The following is a 15275-nucleotide window of genomic DNA, read 5'->3' as shown; positions in this document are numbered from 1 at the left end:
ACACTGAGGTTTAATGTTTTTCTCAAGAGCCTCTGTCATAAAAATTTCTTAGCTTGAGAGATGGCTTTTCTAGCTAAGATATCTTGTGAAAGCAACCCCTGGCCAGCAAACAAGCTGGATTGTTCTGGGTGATGAAAAACCCACATATTGTAAATTGATGGTCCCAAGTTACAAGTGTGAGGTTCCCAAACTGAAGGAGATGGCATGTTCATTCTATTCTGGTCTTCAGGTCTTTTCTAAATACATTAAAGCTTTGGGAAAGGTCTTTTCTTGAGATTTAAAAAAATGCAGGATAAGAGAAACATGTCACAGTTATCATGGGGAAGAGACTTAGCGGTTTTACCAAACAGGGTGACATAGCTTCCAGAAAACTGATACATCGACACAAATGCCGTGTGTTTGGAATAAGGAAAATCGCATCCTCCCTTGACTCTGCCCAGGTGAGTCCTTACCCAGAGCATGGAGTGAAGGAAGGAAGCACAAGGTGTACAGAGGGTGGTGAGAGAACAGCAGAAGGATCTGAAACCGTGAGATGTCAATCATTGACTTTTCCTTCCCTGCCAAGGCCAGTCACGTCTCCTCCGCAGGGTCTTTGCATCTGCGCTTTTTATCATCCCCACTCCTGGCCCTTGGGCCCCTCCCCTGCTAGTTTTAGCCCCCTTAGCACATACTCAGTTATTGCAACACTTTCTCCTTCCCTCAGGGCCCTCTCTCTGCCAATCCCACCCTCTAAAAATCGGGGGTTTAGAGTCAGGATGCCTGGGGTGAGTTCTGGCTCTGCCACTTTTAGCCGTGTGTGTGTGTGTGTGTGTGTGTGTGTGTGTGTCTCAGAGTAAATTGCTGAAATTCTCTGTGCTTCTACCTAAGTAGGTGTGGTAATTATATGTATTCCACAGGATTCTTTTTTTTTTTTTTTTTTGAGACAGAGTCTCACTCTGTTGCCCAGGCTAGAGTGAGTGCCATGGCGTCAGCCTAGCTCACAGCAACCTCAAACTCCTGGGCTCAAGCGATCCTTCTGCCTCAGCCTCCCGAGTAACTGGGACTACAGGCATGTGCCACCATGCCTGGCTAACTTTTTCTATATATTTTTAGTTGTCCGTTTGATTTCTTTCTATTTTTTAGTAGAGACGAGGTCTCGCTCTTGCTCAGGCTGGTTTCGAACTCCTGAGCTCAAACAATCCGCCCGCCTCAGCCTCCCAGAGTTCTGGGATTACAGGCATGAGCCACCGCGCCCGGCCTTCCACAGGATTCTTGAGAAAATGAAACGTAATAACATACAGAAGCACTAGAACAGTACCTTCTACACAGTGAGGGCCTTATAAAACTACTGGCTATCCAAGTGAATCCCTCGTCACTCCCTTGCCTATGCTCCCATGGCTTAGAGACTGGAGGTCAAACCCCTCAGCATGGCGTTCCTGGCCATCCTTGCTCCAACCCCACCCAACTTTCTAGGTTTTCCTTACTCTCTATTCTTTCAGCACATGCAAACTACAACCCATGCACATCGGGCCTCCTGGCATTAATCAAAATGTGCTGTACATTTTCCCATCTCTTGTTTAGGCTCTAATTGCTACTCCCAGCTAAAGTTCCATCTTCTCCAAAGTGCCTTTTAAAATACTGCATACCCCTCAAGGCTTGGATCAAATGACATGTGATCCAGAAATATACTCCCGGTAACCTCATTTGGAAAAATTATCTCAACCAGTATGTTTCAATGGCCCTTTTTAACCCTATGATAGATGTAATCGCATTCACTCTTGTATTACCAGAGTTGGGAGAGGGGGAAAATAGCTATATGAGGATGAGTTAACAAAAATTGCCCCATACCACATTCTGTGATGCTTCTTAGTGGGGAACACGCCAAGGATTTCTCTCTTTAGACACAAAGAGTGAAGGAAGGAAACAGAAGATGACCTGTGGACTTGCTCTGTGTGCTAAAATCTGAAACAGCAAACCTCCCAAGAAGAGTAAGAGAAGGTAACCGATCAGGCAGCAGCGGGCACCCGTGGCTCAGGCAGTTGAAGGAAGTAGTGGTCAGGTCAGAACCATTCAAGTCTCCACTGCTGAACTCCTCTCAGTTGAGAGATTTAGTGTTAAATTTCCACTCAAATGGAAGCGACTCTGTTTCATTCGCTATTTATACCATCTTATATTTTACATTGGTTGAACCACAAAAAAGTCTATCTTCCCACTTAATCTGTTGTCTTGCAGTCTTTCTTTCCGAAAACAGAGCGATGATGACTAGCTATCGTTGAAGGTTAGAATCCTTACATCCCGCAGGACACTGGAGCCACTTTAAAGGCAAAATGGGATTCCCTGGCCAGTTGCTGTCCTAATGGCCTGTGATGGTGCAATTTGCTAACACGTTGAAAGAAACAGATGTTAGAAGCTGTAGTAACTTCATGCAACCCATCAGGAAATAACTGCCTTAATGCACCTCTAAATTATTCCAGTCCTTTTCCTGAATTTAAAGCTTTATAAACAATTAGAAATGATAGGATCTGTTATAAAAAAAAATTTAGTTCTAGTCATTACTCTCCAGGGTGATAAAATATGTTCCATTTAGAGGGGAACCTGCTCTACAATCAATGCAAATCTTAAAAATCAAGTCTCGATCACAATAGTTATGTCATGATGTCAGAGGCAAAGTACTGACTTTGGTGTTTACAGGCAAAATGGTAGGCTCCATGGTAATTCGTGCACAGTCCACAGTTAATCCCTGAAGTTTTAGAAAATCAAAAACAAAAAGTAATCCATAATTTTAAAATAACAAAACATACTCTAACCTCTAAGGCAACCTGTGATAATTTGGATTCAGAGGTACCAGCCCAAGCATGAGCTCTTCCATGCATACCATGCGTCTTTACACAGTAGGAAGCCGTTTTTTCAGCTGACCTGATAAATGAGCCAGGGATTAATTCAGTTTGCGGGTTCACCAAGTGGAAGACAAACATTTGCACTTCCTTCAGCCCTGGATAATCCAAAGGTTATACTGTTCTAAAAAGATAATCCATTACGCATAGTTGCTCAAGTGTCTGTCCATTTAGGGAAGAATTTATCAGGAGGCTGTCAGAGGAAAAGAACCCAAATGATGCTTCAGCAGACATCAAGCTCACCCTGCAGAGAGAAGAGGGCCCTGCCAAAGAGCCCTCACTGGAGACAAGGCTACAGGCAGATTTATGAAGCAAGGAGACCACACTTAGGAGAGGATACCATAGCAGGCTCCTAACCTCCTCTCAAGCTTTGAGTCTGGCTTGACCAACACTGAACTCTCCTAGACATTTACAATGATCTATAGCCTCGATTTGAAGCTCATCCAAAGATAATTACATAGTCATCAAGCTTTATTTCTGTTAGACTCCTCTGGAATTTACTGAGTCTGCACGAGACTTTGGATGAAAATGACTTTGGTTGGCTTTGTCGCAGAGGCATCAGAACCATGCATTTCAGTCATTAGATCCTTACAGACCATGAAAGCCCAATATTAAAGGTTGTAACTTATTAAAGATTAGAACCTATATAATGATTCTAAATAAGATATATTTTCTTCTTTGATTTTGAACGTTGATGGAAATATAATGAGAACACCCCAAAATCTATAATTTGTGAATTCACATAGGAGGGACAAAAATCATTGATAGTATTGTTTGGAATTTATACCATGAATAGAGAGCATAATGTAGAATGTAGTTTATACTTCTTAAGTAGTAAATTTAGCGGGTCATGGGCTAACAGAGAGCAATGCCAGGTGAAGTCCTTGCACTAATACGTGCCAACAGAGACAGCTAGAGGAAAATGGCAAACTCAGTGCTGGGGCAGACAAGAAAATACTCCATGGAGTTTGATGGGATTATTGCTGTATAAACTGGCTGAGCTCTAGGCAAGGGATATAACAAGGACAGATCCTATTGTCTTTTCCCCAACATACCTCCCAAGTCTTTGTTCCAACCTTTGGGATGTTGAACACAAGATCAGGTCTTCCAGCCTTCGCCATGGAAGCCTTCTTTGTCCGCGGTTCAGCTACACACGCACATCTTCCTTCCCACTAGAACAATGTTCCGAAACACTGCCATCTTGTGGCCGCTCCCAGGGAGAGCATGAGCACTAGATGCCTTCAAACACCAGCCACTCAAGGGAGGAAACTTGGAGAGCAAGTTTTCACAAGTGGAAGTTTCAGGAATGGGGAAGTTAACATCCTCTCAAGTGTAAAGTAACTTGCTCAAGGTGATTCATCTAACAAGGGGCATTCATTTATAATAGAATTCACTTTAAAAAATTATAGCACTATTTCCAAAATGCTAAGTGTGTGCAAAGTCAAGGCACCATTCTGGGAAAAACAAAATAGAGTTAAAGAAAACATAGAAACAAGAAGATATCTGCACTGGTGGACACTCAGAAGATGATGTCTTATCTGGGAGATGATTTCTGCACATGGCATTACAGAAAAGAGGCTCATTCTTAGGGATAATTCTCCCCTACTTTTTATTTGGAAGATGTTCAAACCTTCAAAAAACCTGAATGAATAGTACCATGAAGCACCTGTGTTCTCTTCCCTTAAATTCACCAACTGTTAATTGGTTGACTGTTTCTTTCTCTCTAGTTTGATCCTTTTTCCTTCCGAAAGATTTGACAGTAAGTTGCAGTCATCATAAGACCTCACCCTGAAACACGTTACAATTTACTTCCCAAGAATAAGGGCATTCTTCTGCATAACCACGATATTGATACCACCCTTAGGAAAATTAACATGAAGTCCACACATTATGTAATATAGAGTCCATTATGTAATATAGAGCCGGTTTGTTTTATATCCTCTCCTACCTTCTCAGGCATGATCATTTGCATCTAAGAGGGAGAGTTCTTTGCTGCAAAGCATGGTCATATTTTCTGTTATTGTTAAACTGTGTATCTTCCACAGCCAGGTACCCATTCCATCCAGACTGAGCTCTTTCAGGCTCTGCTCTATGCTCACATGCATAACTGTTTAAGGTTTTACATAAAATAAGAACCTGATAGACTTCTTCAGTTATTTTATTAACACATTAATCTGGAATATAAAACTTACAAATGTAAAGAGACCCCAGATGCTGTTCCATTCCCAACACCCTATCTGCCCAGTCCTCCTTGGACTGTCCAGCCAAAATCTGATACCCACACATCTAAGACTGCTGGCCCCAGGGGCACCCTGCTTAACCAAGGACAGTAGCACCTGCTTGCACATGGTGTCACCCAAGCCAAGAATTGGTCTGTTCTACTCTAAGTGTTCAGTCTGTTCCTTTGTAATGTTTGACTACCAGATAATTATAACCTGGCCATTCCTGATTGCCTCTTTTCTATGGAACTAAATTTCACAATGGCACTAAACCATTTCACCACACCAAGAGTAAGAGAGCCTACAAACTCATCAGAAAACAAACAAAAACAACAAAAGTGATGAGCTATAAATCTGGACTCAGACATACCTGAAATTCCAGCTCTACCAATTTCTAGGTGAGCAATCTTGGGAAAGTCACTTATCTTTCTGTGTCAGTTTTCTCATCTTTAAAATGGAGATAACACGTATCTTATATACGATGTTCATCAAGCTCGATGAGATAATGCGTATAAAATGCTTTGTTTTTCAGTCTCCTTCAAATAACCCAACTTGCTTGATATGCTGATTTCAACATCAATCAGCCATTTAAAAGATGATTCGCAAGACTGCAGATTTCACTGATTAGTGAGTTACTGTCAGTGAAAACAAATAAATAGTAGGATTAGACAAAACCTTTTGGGAATTTGAAGGCAGTGGTGAAAAAATTCTTCAGGGATGATTAAAAATTGTTATTTTGTGGTTTAAAAGATTAAAAGTCCATAGTAAAGGGCATTTCAGACATATTGTTCAGGAGCATTTAGCAGAGGCCTTTGCCAAGGAAAGGGAGGTGTTAGCAAACCAGTTCCACCTCACAGGATAAAGGACTATTTGGCAGCAGCTGCAGGATTTCCTGCCTGTGCTCTGCTGAACATTTGGCCTCAGCTGATAGAAGCGTGTGGACCTATGTCCCGGCCAAAATGAGAGAGGGGAACTCTCTCTCTCTCCCTCCCTCTCTCTCAACTCTTTCAGAAGAAGTGAATTTGGCTCAATCAGCAGACTGGGTGTGTGAGCTTGTTCGAGGCATGGGAAGGCAAATATAGAGTGAATTGTGGCGCCTGCAGCTCCCGAGTGCTTGGCAAACATTCCTCTGCCCCAGCACGTCCTCCCCGAGGTCCACATTGGCCTCCCCTCCTCCTTAGCTCGTCATTTGCAGCTGTCACTGTCAACTAACTGGAGTGAACACATGAGTTGATGTCTAGTTTTCTTCTCTCAGGTCACTTTGCTTCTGAGTGTTAATTCATTGGGATCGGACCCCTTTCAGAAGTGTATCCTCGTGATGTTTGCGTGTTTTTCATCATAACAAAGTAGTCCTGCTATTATTAACTTCACCTCACTCTATTCCTTTGAGAAGGATAACCAGAGCTCACACATATGAGCTTACTATGTGCCAGAGGTTGTCAAAATGCCTTATATATCAAATCATTTAATGCTCGTAACAATGCCATTAGGTAGGTAGTATTATTATCCACATTACACGTATAAGGAAAAGCCCAGACACACTAAGCTATTTGCTCCATATCACACAGCTAGGAAATGGCAAAGTTAGTGTTGGAATCTGGATACCGGAGTCTATGTAATTAAACACTATCCTATCCTGTCTCTAAGATTCATTCATTTGCTCTATAAGCACATCATTGAAGACTGTATAGGGCTGCTATAGGTACATAAATTCTGTTTCTACAACTTTATGGGTTTGATTTATAATGCTTGTCACAGTACTTTATTATGAGAAGGTACATGAGCATATTTCACATGATCATATTTTAATGTTATGAAAATTCCTCTACTGTCCATTGTCCTTTTGGTTTTAATCACCTGCACTGAGCTGTAATAGGCAGTTTCACTCTTTGTCTATTTCCAGAACTGTTAGACTGATGCCTCTTTTACTTCTTTGCGGTGAATTTACCTAAATTGCTACATGCAGAGAATGCTTTATTTTTTTCAATGAAAACTGAGAAAGCTATTTTTTAAGCCATATATGACAAACCCTCAGCCAACATCATACTGAACTGGGAAAAATTGAAAGAATTCCCACTTAGAACTGGAACCAGACAAGGTTGCCTTCTATCACCACTTCTATTCAACATAGTGCTGGAAGTCCTAGTCAAAGCAGTCAGACAAGAGAAGCAAATCAAGGGCATCCAAATGGTGCAGAAGAGTTTAAACTATCACTCTTTGCTGACAATATGATCTTATATCTAGAAAACCCCAAAGATTCTGCCATGAGACTACTGGAATTGATAAACAAATTCAGCAAAGTCTCAGGTTACAAAATCAATGTACAGAAGTCAGTAGCATTCCTATATGCCAACAACAGTCAAACTGAGAACCAAATGAAAGACTCAATATCCATCACAATAGTAACAAAGAAAACAAAATATCTACAGATATATTTAACTAAGGAGGTGAAAGACCTCTACAGGGAGAACTACTAAACACTGAGGAAGGAAATACCAGAGGACATAAACAGGTGAAAAACCATACCATGCTCATAGGTCGGCAGAATCAACATCGTTAAAATGTCTATACTATCCAAAGTGATCTACAGATTCAACACAATCCCTATTAAAACACCAACATCATTGTTCACAGACCTAGAAAAAACAATTCTGCACTTCGTATGGAATCAGAGAAGGCCCCGTATAGCAAAAGCAATCTTAAACAAAAAGAACAAATTGGGAGGCATCAATTTACCAGACTTCAAGCTATACTATAAGGTTATAGTAACTAAAACAGCATGGTACTGGCATAAGAACATAGACCAATGGAACAGAACTGAGAACCCACATATAAAACCATCCTCATATAGCCATCTAATCTTTGACAAAGTGGATAAAAACATACACCAGGGAAAGGAGTCCTTATTCAATAAATGGTGCTGGGAAAATTGGATAGTCACATGTAGAAGACTGAAACAGGATCCACACCTCTCATCTCTCACCAAAATCAACTCACAGTGGATAACAGACTTAAAACTAAGGCATGAAACCATAAGAATTCTAGAAGAAAACATTGGAAAAACTGTTATAGACATCGGCCTAGAAAGAATTTATGAAGATTATCCCAAAGGCAATCATGGCAACAACAAAAATAAATAAATGGGACCTGATCAAATTAAAAAGCTTCTGCACAGCCAAGGAAACTATCACTAGAGCAAACAGACAACAGAATGAGAGAAAATATTCACATGCTACACATTCCATAAAGGGCTGATAACTAGAATTTATAGAGAACTCAGGAAAATCAACAAGAAAAAAATCAAACAACCCCATTAAAAAGTGGGCAAAGGACATGAACAGAAACTTTTCAAAAGAAGACAGACCAATGGCCAAGAAACATATGAAAAAATGCTCAACCTCTCTAATCATTAGAGAAATGCAAATCAGAACCACAATGAGATATCGCTTAACTCCAGTGAGAATGGCCTTTATCAAAAAGTCCCAAAACAATAAATGTTGGTGTGGATGAGGAGAGATAGGAACACTCATATGCTGCTGGTGGGACTGCAAACTAGTACCTCTGTGGAAAGCAGTATGGAGATACCTCAAACAGCTACAAGTAGAACTACCCTTTGATCCAACAATCCCATTACTGGGCATCTTCCCAAAGGAAAAAAAGACATTCTATGAAAAATACATGAAAGTTTATAGCAACACAATTCACAATTGCTAAGATGTGAAAACCACCCAAATGCCCATCAATACATGAGTGAATTAATAAAATATCATATATGTATACCATGGAGTTCTACTCAACCACAAAAAACAATGGTGATCTAGCACCTCTTGTATTATCTTGGATAGAGCTGGAGCCCATTCTACTAAGTGAAATATCACAAGAATGGAAAAACAAACACCACAAGTACTCACCATCAAATTGGTATTAATTGATCAACACTTCTGTGCACATATAGTAGTAACATTCATCGGATGTCGGGCAGGTAGGAGAGGGGAGGAGGGGGTGGATATATTCACACCTAATGGGTGCAGTGCACACCATCTGGAGGATGGACACACTTAAAGCTCTGACTCTGGTGGCGCAAAGGCAATATATGTAACCTAAACATTTGTACCCCCATAATATGCTGAAATAAAAAAAGAAAAAAAGATATTTATTTCAAATATCCTCAAAAAAACTCAAATGTCACAATCTTTGACCTTCTTGAAAAGAAGAGCCATTGACATGTTTGTCATTTTATTTAGAAATAATAAACATCAACATATTGGCAGTAGATAAAGAAAAGAGAGGAAAAGCAAATCATGCTTGTTTTTCTTTTAAAAAAAAAAAAGATGAGTCAAGATGTTAGGTTAATATAATTGCTCACATATGTCCTTTGAGCAGAAGCTCCAGACATTGAAATAAACAAAGTGCCACTGATGACAGAATCAAATAATGAAAATGGGATATTTATTTAAAACTACTCCACATTTAAGATCATTTACAAATAAGGTGTAGAAGGTGCTACGTGCAATGGTTGTACATCACATTTTTTAAAAGAAAATATAGAGAACATTCTTTCACATGCAGTTGGTAGGATAGAAATTAATCCAAATTAGCAGTAAATTCAGAGCAGCAGCTTCTATAACCACTACGAGAGAAGCACAGCTCACGGATTTCATTTTATAATTGGTTTCTTAAAATACAGCTTTATCAGTCTCTATTTTATATACAAAATGTATATACACATCTATATACAAAAGCACACTTATCAGAAGTACTCTCATTTCAGCTAAATATTGATTTGTCAGATATTCTAAACATTTAAACTGATTGGCCAGTATTTTTAAAAGTAAGTTTCATGTGTACCCCTTACATGCCTGCCACTTTGGTGATGTATGCGATTGTAAGTTAACAGGCTATGCAATGATTCTCTAACAGCAACACAGTCACCAAAATAGCTAAAAATTCAACCTACCTACTAGCTGTTTAAGAGTTCAGCTCTGCAGTGGAGCTCAAAGCCCAGATCCCCAAGTCATGTGACCTTGGGTAAGTTACCTAACCTTGCTGAGAGTCTCAGAGCCCTCCAAATATGGTAGGGATAAAAACAGAACCTGATTCACAGTATCAGGGTGAGGATGAAATAAGGTAATTCATACAAAGCACTTAGTACAGAGCCTGGTCCATGGACAGCATTCAATATTGCTGGCCATCATCATCATCAACGTCATCATCACCAACAATATCACCATCGTCTTCATCATCATCATAGTCATTGTCATCATTGTCATCATCTAAGGATAAAATATCCTTTTGCTTTTGTGTCCTGAATATGACTCATTGGCATCAATCTTAAGATGTAAAAGTTAAAAAGACAAAAAAAAAAAAAATTGTGAGAAATTTAAAATCTTAAAAGGCCACCATTTGGCCATAGGCTCCAGGCAAAAAAGAGTAGTGCAAGGAGAGCCTACCCCTCCCCCCATGCTGGGCACTTAGCATTCTCTTTCAGTCATTACTGTCACTCTGTGAGGTAGGGTTATCATCTCCGATAAGCTCCAGAGCTGGTTACATTCCAGACAGATGTCCACACCCCCTCCTGCTCTCAGTGCAGGAGGCAATTTCTTGCACAAAAGTGACTTTGTGCTGCATCACATGACCCTGCCATTCTGTTCCCATCTAGATTAGACCATGGGTGGAGGTCTCATCCAATGGCAGATACTCTTACAAACCTAACAGGCACATGGGCATAGGCTGATCAGTTACTGGCTAATGGGACCAGATCTTCCTGGGGATTTGAACTCAAGACACTGAGAGACAGTTGGTCCACAGGTAGCAGTAAGAGCAGAAGAAACCAATGCACAGTGGTTTTACCAAGATGGTGGAGTTCTAGGACAATGATTGAATGTCTCCACTGTTTGGGAGGGAACACATAACCTGTCTTTTTCTAGACAGCCCTAAGTCCTTGGTCTTCTGGTTCCCAAACTCAAAATAATCCTGAAGCCTGATTGCGCTGCTGTTCCTCTCCTGTAGGGTACTTGGTCATCAAGACCTCCATCTTCTCTATTTCCATGTAAGTTACCCTGAGTGACACAGACCTTAAACCATAAAAGAGTCTCCATTTTACAGATAAAGAATTTCAGGCTCAGAAAAGTTAAGGGACTTCTAAGGTCGTATAGTGAATTACCCAAGGGTGGGCCTTCTCCTCTCTTGCTTTGGATGGGGAGTTTGGAATGGAGCATCGTTCGAGCTTCTCTGAGATCTATAATGTGAAGTCCTTCAAAGTCAATCCTTTAATTAGTACAAACAAACACATAGGTGATTACCTACAGACTCAATATTCAAATCCATGTTGGAAAGCATTTTGTGGGTGCTATAAAACAGTTTAAAACGGGTAGTGCTACCCCAGAAGGAGACTTCTAAGAGAAGGTGACAGTGAAGAATGGCATTGAAATATGAGGAGAAGGCTCAGGGCTGAGAAGACAGGGGAAGTAGGGTAGGGGCGCCCTATCGCCAGAGGTTTTGTGGCAAACATAGAACGCAATTCTGGTGTATTTTGCTGAAAGAATAATGTTTGTTTCACAGAATTTCTGGAAGGTCTTGAGAAACAACCTCAAGCTATGCTTCCACGGGAAAAATTCCTAAAATCACACTACAGAACTGGAGACTGCTGCTGCCAAGCACTGGACATGTAGCTTGAACCTCTGAAGTTTCCCACACTGGAGGCAGAACACTATCCTGCCCCTGCCGTCCAGAGTCGCAATCCTGCTTCCGCCACTGCCAGCACAGTGGGCTCCGTGTAGTCCCGTGTTCTGGCCTCTGATTCTCGAGTCAGATGCATCTGACTGGTGGAGCTGGTGGCTGGGAAAGTGAGTATCTGTAACAGCTAGTAGGTTCTCCCTCCCACGAGGACTCATAAGTCAGGAAATGCCTTAAATATAAGAAAGCCATGCGGCCCAAAGGAATAATAAATATCCTCTAGAGGCGCATATGCATAATAGTGGAGATCATGTCTGGGGAACAGCAAACATCCCAGCATCCCTGAGTTTAGGATGAAAGATGCTACGATGTGGGTTTGGTACGTGGGGCCATAAGGAAAAGAGTTAAATTTTACATGTTAAAGTGTTCGGACTTACTACAAACATAATCAGGAGCCCTAAGGACGTGTTTAAGAAGGTAAGCGAGCATTTTGAAATTTTAGGAGTATACTTTCGTGACAGTATAAAATATGGGCCCGGGGAGATGCTGGTGACTACAGTGGTATATAAGAGACGTCAAATGTCTGCTGCTCTGGAGGGAGCAGGTGACCTGTGGATAACCGGCCAGGAGGTGGTTCACTCACACGCGGCCCTGGGAACACGATAGCAAAAGAGGTGAGCCCTGCTCACGAGATATTTACAACACAGTGGACCAGATGGATAGCTGATAAACAACATCAATCCATGATGATAAATCCTGTGATGGGACAGACACAACGAGTAACAGGAACAGAGGCAGAGGAGTCTATCCCAGCCTCGAAGGACTAGATCTAACTTCCGGGAGAAGAGAATGTCCAAGGTGGGTTGGAAAATTTCTTACCTCACTGTTAGGTGAAGGTTTTCAATGCAAAGGGAGAAACATTATACAAACAACCAGGACTAAGATCGTGTGATACCTTCAGAGGCCGGACCAGGACAGTGTTCAGAGCAAGAAGTGAAGACAGATGTTTCCAGCTCTGAGAAATGAGGACGCTTAGGAGACACACAGGGAGAGGAAGAGCGCAGGATGCTCACTCAGCAGCATAGAAACAAAAGTTGGGAAAATGCAGAGACACAGCCCCCATGCAAGGATGACCCACAAATTTGAGAAGTGTTTTACATTTTTAATGTCCACCAACAGATGTATGGATAAACAGTGTGGTACATACATATGATGGATTCTTATTTGGCCTTAAAAAGGAATGAGATTCTGATATGTGCTATATGGATGAACCTTCAAGACACTACACTAAGTGAAATAGGCCAATCACAAAAGGATAACTATTTTATGGTTCCACTTATATAAGTCACCTAGAATATGCCACTGACCTGTATACTTGAAAATGGTTAAATTGGTAAATTTTGTGTTGTGCATATTTTACCACAATTTTTTTAAAAAAAACAGAACAGGAGAAGCCAACAAAAGGGTTATGCCTGTCAGCAAAGCAAGCGTGTCATAGACCCAGGGAAAGGGTGAGTCTGGCAAGGAGTGGACATCAGTGTCAGCCTCTGCTGAGAGGTCGGGCAAGGGAGCCATCGGACTTAGACACTGAGAGTCATCTCAGTCCGTGAGGGGCAGGGTCCCCATGGGGTGGAGAGGCAGGCGCCAGACGGCAATGGGTGAGGAGTACCTGAGAGGTAAGCAGCAAACGGGAGACGGTAAAGAGGTTCCAAAAGCCTGTCTGTGGGAGAAGGGTGGCTAGAGGGAAGTGGGGATTTGAAAGTTTTCTTCATAAAGAGCAAGTTTCAATGCAGAAGGAAAAAGCCATTTGAGAGAGGAAGGTAGAAAGTGCTGGAGTGAGAAGATCAGGGCAGAACCCAATACACCTGAAGTAGGGGAGGATGACAGCCCCAGCCCTAGGGACACTTTGGTCCTAGAATGGACCAGGGATGGAGACCAGAGTGGTCACAGAGCAGGACTGCGGACCCATTCGAGGCTGGACGCCATGACACTGCTGTGAGGTGGCCAAGGGAGAGACGCTAACGACAGACTTAAACGTCATGGGTAGAAGTTAGCAGTAAATACAGGTCTCAGGAACCCTAAACTTGCTCTAAAGAGAAGGCTTTAAAAAACAGACAAGGAAAAAAAGGAAATACCAGGGTGTAATTTTGTTACCCTTCTAAACTACTTTCTCAGGACTGAGAGCGGCTACAAATCTTTATGCTCGCAGAAACGTCCCGGCGGGCATTCTTCTGCGTCTACATTCACCCACTTACTCTTCAATGCCAGAGTCCAGTTTGCAGAGAGACGCTGAGAAATGTCAGCATATTGATTCAGCAGCCACCACTGTCTAGTGTTTTTTCTTTTTTCAGTTGCCTTTATACTGAACAATATTTCTTTCCAGTGTAACTGCTGAGTGGACAATGTTTTTAAGAGTCATCTATCTCTCTCTCTTTCCATGTGTTTCCTGGCCATGGGAAGAGCTTATTCCTGGATCTTGAGGGCTGGCTGACAAGTGTCTATGTTTCCAATCCTCCAACCCCATAGAGACTGTATTCTCCCTAAAGAAAAAATATATAGGCCGGGTGCGGTGGCTCACCCCTGTAATCCTAGAACTCTGGGAGGCCAAAGCAGGAGGATCGCTCGAGGTCCAGAGTTCGAGACCAGACTGAGCAAGAGTGAGACCCCGTCTCTACTAAAAATAGAAAGAAATTATATAGACAGCTAAAAATATATATAGAAAAATTAGCTGGGCATGGTGGCGCATACCTGTAGTCCCAGCTACTCGGGAGGCTGAGGCAGGAGGATTGCTTGAGCCGAGGAGTTTGAGGTTGCTGTGAGCTAGGCTGATGCCACAGCACTCTAGCCCAGGCAACAGAGCGAGACTCTGTCTCAAAAAAAGAAAAAAGAAAAAAAGTATCTTTATATATAAATCCCTTTATGTCTACACCCTTTTACATATAACTTTTTATGTATATTAATGTGTGTGTATATATATGTATGTGTATGTGTGTACACACACACATATAGTTTATTATATATCAGGTCACTGGAACTTAGACTAAACATTTAAAGGAAACTATATAAAATTTCTGAAACGGACAGCAAAATAATAGCATATTTATGGCCAAGATTCTAATCTAAGTGTTTTAACATTGAAATATCACCAGCCCATGCATTTCTGCACTAAGGGCCTTCACCATGTTAAATTATCATTTATATAAGCATTCGATAAGCACTCATCACCCCTCTGACTCTCAAAAAAAACGTGGCTGTGTCAGCTGAATCCATTTGAATTTCTGTTCTAGACAGCACAGTAAATTGTAGAGTTGCATGACTGCTAATCAGATAAGGCTTTTTTTCAAAGATTGCCAGCAGGGCTTTGGAAGAACAAGCTACTAGAGTTTGTATTACATGAGGATGAAGCCAGTCTGGTAGATTTCCTTCAAATTCTGAGCACACGCCAATGTGTTGCACATTTCTTAACTTAGCAAAGAAATGTGCCAAGGCTAATAAAAGGGACTCTTTG

The 15275-nt window shown here is 41.4% G+C and overlaps 1 pseudogene; it reads left to right on the top strand.

Annotated features, from left to right (window-relative positions):
• Positions 1–12832: 12832 nt before the first annotated feature.
• Positions 12833–12931, top strand: LOC138398505 (U6 spliceosomal RNA; annotated as a pseudogene).
• The last annotated feature ends 2344 nt before the right edge of the window (positions 12932–15275 follow it).

This window comes from Eulemur rufifrons, chromosome 17, assembly GCF_041146395.1.
Source record: "Eulemur rufifrons isolate Redbay chromosome 17, OSU_ERuf_1, whole genome shotgun sequence".
NCBI classification, from domain to species: Eukaryota; Metazoa; Chordata; class Mammalia; order Primates; family Lemuridae; genus Eulemur; species Eulemur rufifrons.
Note: the sequence above shows the minus strand (reverse complement) of the source record. Positions and strands in the feature narration are given on the sequence as shown.